The sequence below is a fragment of the Myotis lucifugus genome, unplaced genomic scaffold, assembly GCF_000147115.1.
Source record: "Myotis lucifugus unplaced genomic scaffold, Myoluc2.0 scaffold_74, whole genome shotgun sequence".
NCBI lineage: Eukaryota > Metazoa > Chordata > Mammalia > Chiroptera > Vespertilionidae > Myotis > Myotis lucifugus.
In genome coordinates this window covers 4,544,232-4,563,782 of record NW_005871122.1, presented here as the reverse complement: position 1 = coordinate 4,563,782, position 19,551 = coordinate 4,544,232, and positions in this window count along the sequence as shown.

Genomic DNA, 19,551 nt, shown 5'->3' with positions numbered 1-19,551 from the left:
GGGGTCCCCCCATGGGGTCCTGGCCCAATTCTGGGTTGAGGGGCTGAGGGCCGTTTTCAGGCTGGTTGGGTGAACTGAAAGCTCCCCAACCTCTCCTTTTTTTTCTTTTATTCTGGGATTTATTTACCTTCTATGGCTGTCACTGGGTTTGAGAGCCAGCTCCAGCTCTGAGGCCCGGCTCCAGCTTGAGGCCTCTGCTGGCTGAAAGCAGGTATCTGGGATTTGTTTAGCTTCTATAATTGAAACATTGTTGCTTTCAGGCTCAGAGCCGGGCGGCGGCAGGTGGGGAACCTTGGCTTCCTCCATCACTGGAGCAAGCAAGCCTCATGTTCGCCTCAGCTGAGTGGCTGACGGCCGCCATCTTGGTTGGCAGTTAATTTGCATATCGCCCTGATTAGCCAATGGAAAGCATATCGGAGGTACGGTTTATTACCCTATTTGTCTTTTATTAGATAGGATAAGTCATGGGGATTAACATACAGCATGATGAAGATAGTTAATAATACTGTATTGAGAACTTGAAATGTGATAAGTAAGTAGATCCTGAAATTACAAGTAAATATACTCATAATAAGTAAAAAAAAGTATGAGTGACAATAATGTTAACTAGATGTATAGTAGTGATCATATCATAATATCTACAAATATTGAATCATTATTTTGTACAACAGAAACTAATACAATGTTATAGTACATTTATATCTCAATTAAAATAAATATAGACTTTATTATAAAAAACATAGCAGAAGAGGGAGGAGGACTATTGCAATAGGAAGAAGGACCCAACAGTATTATATGTGTCTCAAAGGTTAAGTGTAAAGGCTTTTCTTTCATAGGAATATAGAGGGAAGTGAACAAGTCTAGAAGGAAGAGTGAGTGGAGGAAAGGTAAGAAGAGATTGTGTGATCAGACAAGTGACAATTAATATAAATATTCTGTTAATGGAAATTTGAGGTATTTCTATGTTTCTGCTATTATAATAGAACTAGAGGCCCAGTGCATGGATTTGTGCACCAGGGGGTTTCCCTCGGCCTGGCCTGCACCTTCTCACAACGCGGGACCCCTCAGGGGATGTCGGACTGCCAATTTCGACCCAATCCCCACAAGCTAGGCCCAGGGACCTCACCGAGTACACGAATCCATGCACTGGGCCTCTAGTATGCATATAAGATCTTTGGTTAATATCTTCCCACACTCCCCCCACTCCCTTCCCTCTGATATTCACCAGTCTGTTCCATGTTTCCATGCTTGTGCATTGAGCGTCGGCTCCCTGGTGGTCAGTGTGCGTTATAGCTACTGGTCGAATGGTTGAATGGTCAAACAGTCAAATGGTCGCTTAGGCTTTTACATATAGAAAGATTATCATCTATACTAATAAAAGCATAATATACTAATTAGACCAGATAGCCGAATAACCTTACTGACCTCATTCCAGACGTCCCTCTGGAAGAAGCCGTGGTGGCGGGCGCCGAGGCAAAAGTGGTTAGGGGCAATACAGGTAGGAAGGTGAGCAGTTAGGGGCAATCAGGCAGGCAGGCAGAGTGGTTGGGGTGATCAGGCAGGCAGGCGACTGGTTAGCAGGAGGCAGGCAGAGGCAGTTAGGGGAGATCAGACAGGCAGGCAGGTGGTTAGGGGTGATCAGGAAGGCAGGTGACTGGTTAGGGGCAATCAGGCAGGCAGGCAGAGTGGTTAGGGGTGATCAGGTAGGCAGGCAGGCAGAGGTGGTTAGGGACAATAAGGCAGGCAGGCAGAGGTGGTTAGGGATGATCAGGCGGGCAGGCAGAGGAGTTAGGGGCAATCAGAGAGGCAGGCAGGTGAGCGGTTAGGAGCCAGCAGTCCCGGATTGCAAAAGGGTGCAGGCCAGGCTGAGGCACCCCGCCCACCCCCAACAAGCATGAATTTCGTGCACCAGGCCTCTAGTTTTTTCTATATAAGTTTTGGTATGCATCTGTAGTATATCTCAGGCATGTATCTAGTAGGATGGCTATTATCAAAGTAAAATATTACAGGTGTTGACAAAGTTATGGAAAAATTGGTACCCTTAAACACTTTTTAGGAATATAAAATGGTACAATAGCCATAGAAAATAATGTGGAAGATACTCAAACAATTCAAAATAAAACTACCTTGTGATTCAGCTATCTTACTTCTGTGTATATATCAAAAGAATTGAAATCAGGATCTTGAAGACATATCTATACTTTAATATTAATTGCAACATCATTCCTAACAGCCAGGATATAAAAACAAACTCAAATTCCCATTAACAGGTGAATGGATAGAGAAAATCTAACTTATAATGGGATTATCTTAGCCTTAAAAAAAAGAAGGAAATTCTACTTATGCCACAATTTGAAGAACATTATGAAATAAGCTAGACACAGTAGAACAAAATTTCACTTATTTTAACATCAAAAATAAGAAAACTCATAGAAGCCACAGATATAATAGTGGTTTCCAGGGGTAGGAAGGTGTGCAAAATAGTGAGCTGTTGTTCAATGTGTATAAAATTTCAGTTACACTAAGTGAAAAATTCTAGAGACCTGTTGTAAACTCAGTGTCTATGGTTAGCAATGTAGTATTGTGCACTTCAAGCTTTGTTAAAAAGGTAGATCTAATGTTAAGTGTTCATAGCACACAAAAAATATTCAACAAACAAAAGAAGAGGACACATTAAACTGGGAAATGTTCAATAAGTCTACTCTCTTGAAAAGTGTGACATTATCGTGGGTATATGCACATGTCCAAACTCATCAAATTTTACTCCATTAAGTATGTGTAGTTTTTTTGTACATCAATTATACCTAAACTAGAGGCTGTTAAAAATCAGATTGTCACTTTTCACACACACACACACACACACACACACACACACACACACACACCAGGCAGTGATTTTGAGTATAGTTGAACTGAATTATGTCTCTATTATTCTTTGAGTATTTTCGATGTCTAGCTCAAGATATTCCAGAATCATCTTGTACATTCCTTGTTTCAGTCCCAGAATCCAATGAACTATGGAAACTTTTTGTGGAAAATGGTACATGAAATCCAACTTATAAACACTAAATGTGCTATTTGGGCATTGTTTCCTAGATCCTCTTGTTAGAAGTCTAAACAAATACACATATACATGCGTGCACACATACATACCAACACATATCTATTTCTTGTTATCCATTGATTGATCTAGCTAGTTAACTACCTATCTTAAATGAGTTCAAACTTATACATCTAATTATTATTTAACTAGAGGCCCAGTGCATGAAATTCATGCACTTGGGGGTGGGAGGGTGGGTCCCTCAGCCTGGCCTGCACCCTCTCGAAGTCCAGGAGCCCTCAGGGGATGTCTGACTGCTAGCTTAGGCCCGGGAGTAGGCCTAAGCTGTCAGTCGGGCATCCTTAGTGCTGTCGTGGATGTGGGAGAAGCTCCTGCGCCACTACTGCACTCTCCAGCCATGAGGCTGGCTTCTGACTGAGCGGTGCTCCCACTGTGGGAGCGCACTAATCACCAGGGGACATCTCCTGCGTTAAGTGTCTGCCCCCTGGTGGTAAGTGTGTGTCATAGTACCCAGTTGTTCCACCATTCAGTCAATTTTGCATATTAGCCTTTTATTATATAGGATGTCACATTAGAGGTCCAGTGCATGGATTCATGCTCTGGTGGGGTCCCTCAGCCTGGCCTGCAGGGATCAGGCTGAAACTGGATCTCTGACATCCCCCAAGAGGTCCTGGATTGCAAGAGGGTGGTTCTCTGGTGATGCACCCCAGAATCAGGCTCCCTCCTCTCTGGTTCCAGGTGCATCACCCAAGAACCGCAGCTGCCAAGTCACTGCAGCTTGGCAGCTCCTGCATTGAGCATCTGCCCCCTGGTGGTCAGTGCACATCATAGCTACCGGTGGGGCAGTCAAACAGTCAGATGGTTGCTTAGGTTTATATATATACTAGAGGCCCGGTGCACAAAAATTTGTTCACTCGGGGCGGAGGGGGGGTCCCCCAGCCTGGCCTGTGCCCTCTCGCAGTCTGGGACTCCTCGGGAGATAATGACCGGCTGGCTTAGGCCTGCTCCCAGGTGGCAGAGGGCACGCCCAATCCCTAGGTGCAGCCCCTGGTCAGGCTCAGAGCAGGGCCGATTGGGGAGTTGGGGCGCAGCCCCCTGTCATGCACAGAGCAGGGCGGATTGGGAGGTTGCGATGCCACCCTCAGTCACGTTCAGGGTAGGGCCGATTGGGGGGTTGGGGCACCGCCCCCTGTCACACTCAAGGCAGGGTCGATGGGGAGGTTGCGGCGCCACCCCCTGTCACACACAGAGCAGGGCCCATCAGGGGGGTTGGGGCTCCATACCCTGTCACACACAGAGCAGGGTCGATCAGGGGGCTGGGGAGCTCCCCCCTGTCATGCACAGAGTAGGGCCCATAGGGGAGTTGGGGCACCGCCCCCTGTCACACACAGAGCAGGGTGGATCAGGGGGTTGGGGTGCTGCACCCTGTCATACTCAGGGCAGGGCCAATGGGGAGGTTATGGCTCTACCCATTACACACAGAGCAAAGCCCATGGAGGGGGGTTGGGGCGCCACCCTCTATCATCCACAGAGCAGGGCCGATCAGGGGGTTGGGGCGCCGCCACTGTCACACTCAGGGCAGGGCCGATGGGGCGCCGCCACTGTCACACTCAGGGCAGGGCCGATGGAGAGGTTATGGCTCTACCCTGTCACACACAGAGCAGGGCCCGTGGGGGGGGGGGTGGGTTTGGGGCGCCGCACCCTGTCACACACAGAGCCGCGGGGCAATCAGGGGATTGTGGAGCTCCCCCCTATCAGGCACAGAGCAGGGTTGATCAGAGGGTTGGGGCGCCTTCCCCTGTCACGAACAGAGCAGGGTGGATAGGGAGGTTGTGGCCCCACCCCCTGTCACACACAGAGCCGCACGGCGATCAGGGGGTTTGGGCGCTGCCCCCTGTCACTCTGATCCCGGTGCCGGGAGGCATATTACCCTTTTACTATATAGAATAGAGGCCTGGTGCACGGGTGGGGGCTGGCTGGTTTGCCCTGAAGGGTGTCCTGGATCAGGTGGGGGTCCCCACTGGGGTGCCTGGCCAGCCTGAATGAGGGGATGATGGCTGTTTGCATCTGGTCACACCCCCTTCAGGTTGGGGGTCCCCACTGGGGTGCCTGGCCAGTCTGGGTGAGGGGCTGAGGGCCGTTTTTAGGCTGGCGGGTGACTGAAGCTCCCAACTGCTCCTTTTTTTCTTTTTTTTCTTTTTTAGTCTGGGCCAGCTTTAGCTATGAGGCCTCGCTGCTGAAAGCAGGTTTCTGGCCTTTACCTTCTGTATTTGATACAATGTTGCGGTCAGGCTGGCTGAAGTCCGGCTGACTGAAAGCCGGTTTCTAGGGTTTTGTTTAGCTTCTATATTTGCAACATAGTTGCTTAGAGTTGCAGCTGAGAGGCCGGCAAGTCAGGTGGGGAACGGTGGAGTCTGCCATCACTGGAGCAAGCAAGCCTCCCTGTTCACTTCAGTGCATGGCTGCCGACCGCCATCTTGGCTGACAGTTAATTTGCATAAGGATATGCTGATTAGCCAATGGGAAGGGTAGCGGTCGTACGCTAATTGCCATGTTTCTCTTTTATTAGTGTAGATATAGATACCTTATTGTAACCTTCCCCTCTTCATACTTATACTTTCCTTATGCAACATTGAGAAATCTGACAACCAATTTTCCCAAAAATGGACTTATTTTTTAAATCTTATTGTATTTAATGTCAGCCAATAGCTTGACAATTTTCTCAGACTGGCACTGCCAACTCATGCAGCACCAGGCAGGAATCTACTACCCCTGCCCCAGTAATACCCAGATTCCATGCAATCCAAAAGCTTCTCCAAGCCATGGCAGAATGTCACCTTAGCCAAAACACCCCACTACCCTCAATAGTGCATTACACTAAAGTCATCCCAGCCTTACCAGTGTTGGCAAAAAGTAGAGAGATCAATGCTTCACTGACAGAGAAAAGACCTCTGTTCCTGCAATTTTCCTCTATTTTTTTTACATAAATTTATTGTTTTGGAGTTGCTATTTTGTCCAGGACTACTGCATTGAAATTTGACAGAGATTGGCATGTAATTTTTTTTCTCTGAAAAATTTACTTTCTATTATATTCTGACTTTTATAAAAATAAGCCAGAATTTTTCTCACAAATCATTCTCTGGAAGATAATTGTACAATATGGATCATTTCAATGTGGTTTATAGGGTAGTTGAGGGCACTAGTAAGCAGGGCAGTCTGAGTAAAAGTTTGAGAGAGAGAGAGAGAGAGAGAGAGAGAGAGAGAGAGAGAGAAATAACAAAACATTCAAATTTTCACATCCTCTGGGATGGTATCAGTTAAACACTTTTCCATTGGTTGGTCAAAAATGTTTTGTTAAATGAACTTAAATATTCTAATTATTTTGTTGTGATTATTATCCTAACTGTTTCCAGATCTGGTCAAATGAGATGGCATGCTTAAATGTCAAAATAATTTCCACTATTTTTTTCCTAGATGTATTTTGAGACTAGAACTAATTTTTAATAAACAATTTTGATAATACCAAATTATTTGATAATTGCTGTGCTCTAATGAACTTAATTTTCATGGAATCTGAACTATAAATATAATATACTCAAATTCCTATCCACACACTTAACTATGTGCATAAAAATAAATCATACAATAGATAATCTAGTACACATAATATAAACTTTTATATTAGAGAGTACTATTTAAATGTTATTATTAGTTCCTAAGATAAACATTAATAATAAATGTTATACAAATTCCAAAGTGGCTTCATTCTAAAAAATATACATGATTCAGTTAATATTATATATTTTATCAGATGGATTTAAAAAATCCCATTTCTTTAGAGAATGCATATGGCCTAAAATATGCTGATCATATTTTATTATTTTGAATACAGATTTACTAACATGAAATGAAGTTTTATATATACATATATATATTTAATGAAATCTTAGTTACTGGTTTTCAAACTGAAAGAGGAGAGTTATTTTCTTCCCTTTCTAAGTCATGTCTTTCTGAGTTAGGAATAAGACAATCACTAAACTTTTGAAGATAGTAAAGAAACACTAACATTAAAACACAGTTGTTTTTTTCTTTTCCTAATATATGGGCAATACAAATTGAGTTTAAAATTTAGCAATAAAAACTTGTAATAAGAAATACATATTTTGTTATATAAATCATTCAATGGTGATTCAATCCCCTAACAAATATTAGATTTAAAGAGAAATACAATAAAGAAAATGAATTTCTTATCTATAACATATCCCTTATGAACTACAAATGAGAATATTTGAATTGTGATCTAATAATGTTTCTCTTTTTCCAATGAAGCAAGTAACAAAACAACAGAATTAGAAATGTTTTATGAAGGTAAGTGATTGTGAGTGGATTAGAATGACAATTCTTTGTTAGTCTACCTTTTTTTTTTGTTTTCCAGAAAAATCCTTGGTTTAAAAAACACAGATTGTCATCTTAATAATAGTTTATACTTACTGTTTTATTATACTATGCTCTACTCTATTTTGGGTTTCACGAACAATCTACCAATATATTTATTTTATTTTTTTATTTTATTTTCAATTACAGTTGACATACTATATCAGTATAAGTGTACAACATCATCGTTAGATATTTATATAACTTATGAAGTGATCACCTCAATAAGTTTAAAACCCAAATTACATCATAGACAATTATTATATTAATGACTATATTTCCTACATTTTAACAACTTATTAATCATAATTGATGTTTAAGTAAAATGTTCAATGTTAGATATGATCTCCTTTTCCTTTTTCATGTAATATTGTTTTAATAGGAAGGATGTCTGTAAAAAATATAGAAGCATTTCAAAAGAGATACAAAAGATAAATTAAAAATTATTACATAAGCAATGCAATGATACATCTTTCATTTTTATAGCAAAAATTAAAGTGCTTGAGAGTATATACACTTTATTCTCTAACTAGGCTTTTGTCTAAGAAAGCACTCAAGTTAAAAAATATTTAAATCTATTTTTCTTTTCTTGCCTCTTTCCCCCCTTTTTGTTGTTGGCATGTTTTAAGAAATAATATATTAGTTTTAAAAATGCCATGAGAGTTGAGAAGTTCCCCTTTCAACTCTGGTGCAATAGGATATGCTTAAATGCATCTTTCTAAAAATAAAGATGCCCATTGTTGTAATAGATAGAGTATATTGTAAACATTGTGACAATAAAATTCATTTTTCCAGAGTTATTATATGAAACAGATGCTTTAATGTTATAGGAAATAATTAAAATGTAATAAGTGGTTTGGGAAATTGCACATCTATTTTGATTAGACAGAAATTTTCTATTTTGATATCATCTTAAAATTATTCCAGAAGAATGCATTTAGCCCTAGCTGGTTTGGCTCAGTGGGTAGAGCATTGGCCTGCAGACTGAAGGGTCCCAGGTTTAATTCCAGTCAAGGGCATATTCCGGAGTTGCAGGCTCAATCCCCAGAATCAGGCATGCCTTGATTCTCTCTCGTCATTGATGTTTCTATCTCTCCCTCTCCCTTACTCTCTCAAATCAATAAAATATATTTAAAAAATCACAGAAGAATGCATTTATTATAAAGTTATTCAAATACAGGGTATCCCCAAAAATGTATACACACTGGTAGCTCAACTGATATTTCTTTCATTTCAGATTCAACCCATTGGAATTAATAATTATTCAGAGTGTGTATACATTTTTGGGGAAACCCTGTATATATGTGCATCTATTATATACTTCTGAATTATGGCAATAAAATTGCCATGCTGTGTTAAGAACATTTCAGCATGAACCTTACATTGCCCACATCTAGAGAAAAATCAGATGTTGGGGGCACAGAGGCACAATAATTAATGTTACAAGGTAAGGAATGCTCATTATTTATATTATTACTCCATTGGTAGACATAGTTTTCTCTCATCCAGAGTTTTAGGAAATATTTAAGAAAATAATCTTGTCAGGCACAAAGTCTTCTTTGCCTTAATTTATCAGAATATACTACTAGTGAGGAAATGCCTGAATTAAACCATCCACCAACTTGATCTTCTTTGCTGGCTTCGACTTTATATGATTTTTCAAACTCTTGTAAGAAGTCTTACAGGAAATTTCCACATTGTGAAGTAGAGATTTTCTTGGGATAGTGGTATAAATATCTTTTTAATATTTATATCAGCATTTATAAAGTATAAATATATTAATATTAAATAACTCCTTTAAATATGAAATAAATAATTGGCCAACAAATTTAACTTACTTTCAAGAGTGAACTGGTATTTTGTGTCTAAATCAAACACTTACTTGGCTTGATTTGGTGTTATTTTTAAAGCTTTCATTTTTTATACAAACAATGAAAAACTCATTCATTAATCATTTATTCACTCATTCTGTTGCAAGCATTTGTTTACCCAGCAAATTAGTTACTGGAGGCCAACTCTATTCTAATCCCAATGAAGGGAATTGCAAGTAAATTTGTGGCTAAAATATCTGTTTTCCATTAGTGAAGTTTACATTCTAATGTATTACCTTAATCTGAGGACATCAGGTAACACACCTATAAGAATTTCAACTGGTCTTTGAAAAAAAATGCTTTTAAGTATTGAAATGGTGATTACAAGGTAAAGAAATACTGAAGGTGTTTAGGAATGCACATCTCTAATTAGTGTATGTACTAGGAGATTTTAGTTCACACCAGAGCTTTGGGCAGTATTACAACAGGCCTTCAGAAAGCGTTGTTTTATTTTGTTCTTTATGTTAGCATTTAAAACCTGAATTCTAAGTGAGATCAAATCTAATGACATTTTTGTTAGATAAAATTAGAACCAGAGAGAGGAAGGATTAATAGTCAAGGTGAAAAAAATAGTCAAGGTGAAAGTTAATTGAGGACTGAAATGTCCTGAAATTCTTGAATGACTACCATTTTGGCTACTGTCACCAAATTAAAATCCTCCTTTACCCCAATGAAAAAATTATCTTAGTACATCTCTTTTTCTTGTTTAGTTGCCCTCTGGGACACCCAGCAGACTACAACAATTACAACTTTCTAAAAAAAACCCATATTTGCCACAGTAGGTTATCAATGAAAAATCTTACTATTGCAAACATTTTAGTTTATATTTTTGGTATTTCCCACTTTTCAGAATTCAGAGAATCCAAATGTGCAAATCAACTGTGAAAAAAGGAGAAATGTGTATTTACTTGGTTTACTCAGGAGGTGAATTACAATTCTACTACTAATCTTACTGTTTTTGGTTAGCTTTAAAAATATAAATAGCACTTTACAAGATTTTTAAGAATTTTCCTTGGTTTTAGAAAGAGCCATTGGCATGAGATATTGAGTAAATATTTGGATTGTTCAGTTTGTTGATGGTTAAGAAAATGTAGAATAAGTAATAATTATATTATTGCTTCAGTCTAAATCTTAGCGATATATTTAAGTTAGCAAATTAGAGTTAACTCAGAAATTCTGAATTTATTTAAGATCTGTGCATTCAACCCAAGAGCAAAGTTCTAACCATCATATGATTTCATTTTGCTTTCAACGATTTACTGTATTGAGTACCCATGTGTGCCAGGTGCAGAAGATACAGCATTGTAATTACACACATGGTAATGTGTGGTTATTCAAATTTTAGTTCAGTAGCAAAGTTAGTTCATAAAATATTCTAATACAAATTTACTGTAATTGTGGCGCTATTGCAAATAAATGTAAGGTGCTCCAAAAGCATATGCTGTATTTCTTCAATTTACACATTCAATAAAGTTTTTCCTATGGAAGTGGTATTTAGAGTGAAAGATGAATAACAAGGAATGTTTAGAGAAAGTGGGAGGGAGAGAAAACTAGGTGGAAAAAAACCTGCACAAGGTTCTGAGGTGCTGGCAGGAATGGGGAAGAGGCAAATGTAATTGAATTTGAAAAGCCAAAGTAACAGAACCAAAAGTTGAGACTAAAATATAGATAGGGAAATGATTATTCAGAGCCTTAAGTGAAATAGTTTATATTTAAAGTGCAATACATTTTAACTTAAGTTGGGGGAAGAAGATGAAAATATTAATTCATTTAAGTGAAGGTCCAGGTGTGGTGCTAGCTTCACATATAGCTCAATTCAGTGACTCAAAAAACATTATTTAAACTCTGTCATCCTATTTCTCAGTTGAATTATTTCCTCCTGTAAGGCATAATATCCCCTTTCTTAATAAGCTATGCTAAATAACATATTCCTCCTACATCCTTCTGACGTCACTGCCTTCCCTCCGCCAAAGATGTTCACTTTGTATGGTAAAGGGGGATTTGCGAATGTAATGAAGTTAAGGATCTTGGGAGGATAAATGTTGATGAATGTAGGCTTGACTTGGGATGGTCAACACAATATAATATACAAATGTATTGTGTAACTGTATACCTGGAGCCTATATAATTTTATTAACCATTCTCACCCAAATAAATTCACTTAAAAATAATAAAGTGATAAAAATGCGTTAAGAATAAAAATAAAATAAGTTAAGAATCTTGAGATGGAGTTTTCCCTTGTATATCTGGATACGCCTGATATAATCAAAAGGGTACCTGCTAAGGGGGATCCAGGAGGATCAGAGTCAGAAAAAGAGATGTGATGACAGAAAGAAAAGGGTGGAGGGGTATGAGGTGAGAAATACAAGTAACCTCCAGAACCTGAAAAGGGCAAGGCCACAGATTGTCACCTGATGTCTTGGTATGAAAAACAGCCTTGCTGATAACTTGAGTTTAGGTTTCTAAACTCCAAAAGTTTGAAATAATAAATTTGTGCTGTTTTAAGCATTAAGTTGGTGGGAAATTGTTACAATGGCCATAGGAACCCCATACATATGATTTTCAGTTTAGTCACCCTAGTGGAAAGAGACAATCTTTTTGTATAGATGTGGCAGAAATTCCTAGAACAGACTTTAAACCAGTGGTTCTCAACCTTCCTAATGCCACGACCCTTTAATACAGTTCCTCATGTTGTGGTGACCCCCAATATCATTGTTACAAATTGAACATAATTAAAGCACAGTGATTAATCACAAAACCAATATGTAATTATATATGTGTTTTCCGATGGTCTTAGGCCACCCCCAAAGGTTGAGAACTGCTGCTTTAAACTAACCCAACTGGAATCTGACCCACAGGTTGAGAACTGCTGCTTTAAACTAACCCAATTGGAATCATGTGGACATTCTTGGAACAAATACCATGGCCAGGGGATAGAGCATTCTTATTTACCTACATCTGTCATATCTTCTTCCAGAGGAAAATGGTAGAAGTTGTTCTTCCTTTTTAATCTCCCATGAGGAATACTGATTTGTTATTTTATTTTTAAAATGTATCTTTATTGTTGAAAGTATTACAGATGCTTCTCTTTACCCGCATCCACCATCCACCATCACACTCCGACCCCCACCCCCCACCCCACCCCCGCAGACCGTCAAATTGGATGACAGATATTGAGTGAATAGCATCAGAGGGAAGGGGATAGAAAAGAAGAGGAAACGAAAGAGAGGGGGGATAAAAGGAAGAAAGATTAAATGGATGGATGGATGGATGGATGGATGGATGGATGAATGAATATAAGAAAAAGACACTCTGACAGAGAATAACAAAATCACAATTACAAATACTACCCAACAACTCAGGAATTGTATTCATGCCCTCCATATGAAAAGTGAATCAATTTAATAGTAAGTGTCTGCATGTTTTAAAATCAGGGATATATTAAATATAAAATATTATTGACTATTATGTTTTCAATCTGAAACACCACAATCAAATATAGGTATAATATGAGCTGAAAAGAGTATATAAAGTACATGCTAATATATACTCATGTATATATGCTTATATATACATGTACATATAAGATACATGCTTATATTGTTGAATATATCAATAGGTACTCTCAGCTTCACTTACCTGAGATATATTTTATTTGGTCCTGTGTGTTTTAAATTAACCCTATAATGAAGTTTATATTTAAAATAACCAGATCTGTGAGTTATGTCATTTTTGTTATCAAATATTTTATCAAGTGCTCACTTTAAACAGAAATCAGAGGTGACAGGTAAAATTTAGGAGGTAGAAGTTCAAAGACTACAAGCCAAAATCTATGAAATTATGCAGAATTACGGGCCTAATGTATGCTGTAAAATATTTCAACATGTTTACATGTGTTTGGAAGACTGTTTTATAATCAGTTTATCAGGAGTAATATAGTAAAGTGATGTACATAATTATCCACATTAATTAATTTATTATGTTTTCCTAGCCTTCTCACTCAGAATTCCATGGAGACAACATTTATAACATCAAGAGACAGTAATCAGTCAATATTGCTTTTTCTATAAGTAACTATGTATTTTTCCCTTTAAAAAAAGGAATGAGTGATAACCAGATATTATCAGCCCATCTTCCATACCTTTTCCTGACATTCTTTTCTTTGAATGTGTAAATAATTACTTTTGCCCTGTCAGAGCACGGCTGCTCTGAGTCCACATATTCTTTGGAATCCTGCCGTACTACACTAACTGTCGGGGCCCCACTGCCAGGGGCTGGACCTTCTTGGACCATGGGTGGTAGACAGAGAAGCCATGAGAAGTCGTGGGTGTGTAAGAAAGTCTTTATTGTAGGAGCCAGTGGCCATATAGCCATTGCTAATAAGGAGCCACAGCCACTGGACAAAACAGTTCTTCACAAAGCAAAGTCCCATACAATAGGTGGCAGCACAGTTCTTCACAAAGCAAAGTCCCATACAATAGGTGGCAGCACACCAGCTAGTTAACAAATCATCTTTCCCACACAGCAACAGCAGCCTCTGTACCCACAGCCTTACATCGCAGCAGCACCTGAGCTCTCTCTCAAGCTTCACAGAGCAGTGCCTGAGCTCTGAGCTTTCCTAAGCAGCCTCAGTAGCCTCTCCCTAGCACACTGACTGGTCAGTAACATGTATTGTACTACTTAGACAAGAGAGGCTTTTTGCCAAATAGTGACCTTACTGTGCACCTGCATAGTCCTTGGACACCCTGATTAAGATTCCCAGACTCAGAGTAGCCTTGGTCATCCGGTGTACTCTAAACCAGGCTTGAATATTTCAATTGGCATCTGGTGTACTCTGGCATAGTTCCCACATGCCCCAGGAGGTGAGTAAAGAAGAAAAAAGGATAATGGCTTCAATAGTGGGAGAGTGGAAGATTCTTTTAGCCCATCCCTCAAGAAAGAAATAATGGTCAGTGATGAAATGGATTGACATTTTCTTTTATAGTCTACAAAGCCCAGTTAAGTAGTTTTTTCTTTCATTTTCAAAATTAAAAATACAGATGTAACCCGCCAGTCTCTGGAGCATTATCTCAATTCGTTGAGGTTCTGCTTCCCAGCATATGTTGACAGTTTGGCTCAAATAAACTCACAAAAATTCTTAAAAAAAAAAAAGCATTAGGATAACATATTTTCTTTATATACCATACTTCCCTTTTTCTACTATTATATCATACACTCCCCCTGATTTTTGTTTTTTTATCTCACCAATCAAATGTCTAAATATTTATTAGAAGACATTTTCTTCTTTCTGTCTATACCAGTTCACTTGGTTATATAATCAATCAGCATCTGCATTAGTTTTCTAGGGCTGACATAACAATACCTCAGATTGGGTGGCTTAAACAAAAGTTATTTTCTTGCAGTTCTAGAGGCTGGAAGATCAAGTGTTGGCAAGTTTAGTTTCTCCTGTCTTCTATCATTGGCTTTCAGATGGCTGCTAACTTACTGTGTCCTCAAATGGCCTGTTTTCTGTGTATGAGTGTCCTGGTATCTCTCCCTGTGTTGTGAAAAGAACACAAGTCAGCCCTAGCTGGTTTGACTCAGTGGATAGAGCGTCAGTCTACAGACTAAAGGGACCCAGGTTTGATTCTGGTCAAGGGCAATGCCCGGGTTGTGGGCTCGATGCCCAGTAGGGGGTGTGCCAGAAACAGCCGATCAATGATTTCCTCTCATCTTTGATGTTTCTATCTCTCGCTCCTTCTCCCTTCCCCTCTGAAATCAATAAAAATATATTTACAAAATAAAAAAAGAGCACAAGTCATACTGGATTAGAGCCCACTCATAGGACTTTATTTAGCCTTAATTACCTCTTTAAATGTCCTATTTCCAAATACGGTCACGTTCTGAAATACATTTCATTTTCTTCCTTAAATTAAGATATTATGAAATTATTCAAAATTTGGACTCTTGAAAAACATGTAAAGTCACTCATAATATCACCCTTTATCATTTTCTAACCTCCTCTGCTTCTTCAACAGTTATATAAATTTAAACTATGATATTCCATGAGTGGTTTCTTGAATATCCTAAGATATTATTAGGGTTTCTTTACATGTAACCATGGTGTACAGTTTATGTGAAATATACTGAACCTGGCCACTACTGTTGTTCATCTACTCATTATTTCCCTTATCCATTCACTCAAAACAGTTTTGAGCCCCAACTATGAGCTGAGTACTATCTAGGAGCTCGGGATATAACAGTAAATAAAAAAAGACCAGATTTCTCCATTGAATTGACTGTCTTCTTTCAAAACTCTTATTTTTCTCAGGGAGTTTAATTAATGAGACTTGCCCACACCCTCCATGCATATTGCTCCTGTAATAATGCATATTACAATCTTCAAATGAGAGCCTCTTACCAGCAGGAGACATCCTGTATAATACAAGGCTAATATGCAAATAGGAGACATCCTGTATAATACAAGGCTAATATACAAATAGACTGAACGGGGAAACAACCTAACAACCAATCGCTATGACGTGTGCTGACCATGGTGGGATGGTGGGGTAGGTGAGCAGGGGCGCCAGACCAAGGCGGAGCACCAGTCACTGTAATCGGGTCAAGCCTCTGGTGGTTATTGAAAATTCTTTGCTCCTGCTATTTTCCAGAATCTAAAATTATTTTTTAAATCAAGACATTCACAGTTTTCTCTCACCATAAACCTGGCACCTAGTGTATTTTAGGGGTTAACTTTCACTGTTTTTAAGGTCATAATGTCTTTCTTTTTTATGTTATTTCCATTATGTAGAGACTAGAGGCCTGGTGCATGGATTCGTGCTCCCGGTGGGGTCCCTTGGCCTGGCCTGTGCCCTTTTGCAATCCAGGACCCCTTGGGGGATGTTGAACTGTCAGTTTTGGCCCAATCCCTGCAGGCCAGGCTGAGGGACCCGGTGCACATGCACCAGGCCTCTTGTATGCATATAAGATCTTTGGTTAATCTCTTCCAACCCCCCCCCCCCCCTTCCCTCTGAGATTCATCAGTTTGTTCCATGTTTCCATGCCTGTGCATTGAGCATCTGCCCCCTGGTGCTCAATGCACATCATAGCTACCGGTCGCATGGTTGAAAGGTTGGACACTTAGCATATTGGCCTTTTATATATATAGATTAGTTACTTATTTTATCATCATATACAGGTAAGGAAACTGAACCTAAAGAGATGAAGTGACTTTACCAATTACTCTCAGCTAGTAATTGGTAGACACAGGATTTGGAGAGAGGCTCCAGAGTCTGTACTCTTAACTTGTATATGCTGCCTCAGTTAAAAGTAGATGTTTTATTGATTTCAGTTCCATCCCCAATTTTAAAAATCCAAGTATCTGTTTAATACGTAGAAGGGTTTAAATTATATATAATCTTAAAACAAAAATTCTGTATCATTTTTTTAAATGGGGCATCTATATCAGCATTAGGATGTAAAGTCATGGAGGCTGTAGTCTGTGTAGTTAACTCTGATGATTAGGTGTCCAGGCTGCAGTGTTGGTACCAGCATGTGCAATTGAAGCCTGAATGTGCAGGACTCTTGGTATTCACTGATTTCACGTGATGACCTAATTTCTCAGATCCAAGATGATAACTTACAAGAGAAAAACATAACAGAGGTGCTTATAATAAAGCATTGTTTCAATTAGGTCACAGGAGATATCAGTATAATGTTGATAAATGTGCTATGATGCTTAGGGTAACTCTATAGACATTTACTACCTGCGGGTAGACTATAAACCAAAGCTAATATACAAGTGTATTCATATGGTAAGTATGATCAAAGGAAATCCTTGGGAACAATTAACCTCAGAAATTATATTTTTAAGGGCTTGCTGTAAGAAAGTCTTAAGTAATCATCTAAGAACACCTGCATAATTAAGAGTAGACCCAATCATTAGATTGGTTGACACTTTCAGGATATCCACTTATGAGATCACTGCTCTCTTACAGTATTTGGCATTTTATTTTTAATTATGTAACTAATTATTGTATTTTGTTATTTTAAAACAGCTGCATAGCTCATAAAGTGTGTTTAGGATGCCTAAATAGAACTTATAACTATAGTGATATACACTATTGTTTATGGCTTCTTGTGAAATGCAATCTTTGTGACATTTTGTTTGAATTTGTATATAAAAATTGCTATTTCCATTCCTTTGGAAACAATGACAACTGAAACAATTACATTGTGTAATATACCAAGACCTAGCTTATTTTCTTTCTTTTACTTATTTATACTGAAAATCATGCATCCATGAAGTACATAATAAATGCCTATTTCCAGACAAATATATTGCCTATTAATTCTAATTTCAGGAGTGTGTGGGTAGCTGTTGTGAAAGGGTGTCTCTAAGTAAAAATAATTCTGTTTCAATACTGGTATATGGAAGTTTCATTTGTTTTGAAACCAAGGTATTGAGAATTTATTAAAACCTCCAGACTAATTATACAATTAGGAATTCTGATCTTCTGCCTCATGCACAAATACACATGGTTTTAAGTTGAAGAAAGCTGACTCCCTTTGACTGGAGAATAAATTTACATTGCAGAACACAATTCAAAATCCAAGGAAACAGTGATTTTGCTAAAGGAACATGATTAAAATGGGAAATAGCTTTGGTCTAAAATAAATATAGTCCAAACTCTATACCATTATTTAGTCACTAGAAGTTAAAAGATCCACTATATTAAACTAAGTTTTTACACTCTTTTGTGTTTATTTCAACTGAAATAAGTAAGAAACTGGGTCAAATAAATATATTAGACTTGATTAATATTTATTACTACTTTTCAATAGTAAATTGAGATTCTCTATTAATAAAACATATTATTGTTTTTAGAATGACTTTTAGGAGAAATCAGCATTATTCTTACAGGAACAGTAAAAGACATAGTATAAATAACTAAAACTTCAATGGTATTCCTATAAAAATTTATGAAATTTTGGAACAAAGTATCCTTATTGATTTTCAACAAGTTTATTCTTTTATTTTCTACATCTTACTTATAACAAGCCAAACATATTTTAAATTAAATTACATATTTACCTGAGGAAGGGAGCTATTATTACACAGGTAAGTGAATTGGGGCCATTGACAGAAAAGGATCATTTTAAAACATTTTTTGCATATTTTAGATTAGCTTATGTTTATAAGGGTATTTTATGAATTTTAACCATGTGGATACCACCTTGTATTAATGCCAAAAATTAATTTTTGTAAGTATTATACTTTTAATTTTTATTTTATATTTCACATAGATTCCAAATAGAAAATCAATGGGTTATAAAAATATATGGTAGGTAGATAGATTTTAAATTAAAATGTTAATTAAATGTGAGCTACTTTTACATAATATAGAATGTTTTATGTTCAGAATATGTTGTTCTACATATTATATTTATAGATAATGAAATCCATGAGCAGAATGTAAAAACTGAGTTCTGAAATTAACATTATAGGCAATCATAACTAACAAGTCTCCTTCAGAAAGTGAAATTTCACAGTGTAATTGCTGCATTTCTTGAATGAAGCCATAAAAAAATGAGAAACTAATTACTTTGATAATGGAATTATTATTTTTTTGCCCTTCCCATTCTGTGTATTTTTAGTGAAAATGTAGTTCCACAAGCACCAGAATGACCCTAGAGTATTATGCATTTATTACTAAGGTAAAGTTTTAAATATTTTTTTCTGATTAACTATGTTTGCTTTTAGGGAGCACTATTTATAGAAAATTAGCAATGTTATTATGGCCCAATTAAAACAAACAATCAAACAAACACAACTCTATGTATTTGTCAACATTTTACTTTTAATTTTTTCATAAGTCACACATGGTGCCTTTATTTTTTTAAAGGAGCTTTATTCTTTTGTTTTTAATATATTTTTTTATTGATTTCAGAGAGTAAAGGAGAGGGAGAGAGAGAAACATCAATGATAAGAGAGAATCCTTGATTGGCTGCCTCCTGCTCGCCCCCTACTGTGGATGGAGCCCATAACCCAGGAATGTGCCCTTGACCAGAATTGAACCAAGACCCTTCAGTCCGCAGGCCGACTCTCTCTCCACTGAACCAAACTAGCTAGGGTTGGTGCCTTTATTTTAGTCATAAACTTTATTTTATCATAAGCCTTTTGAATTAGATACAATCCCATTAAAA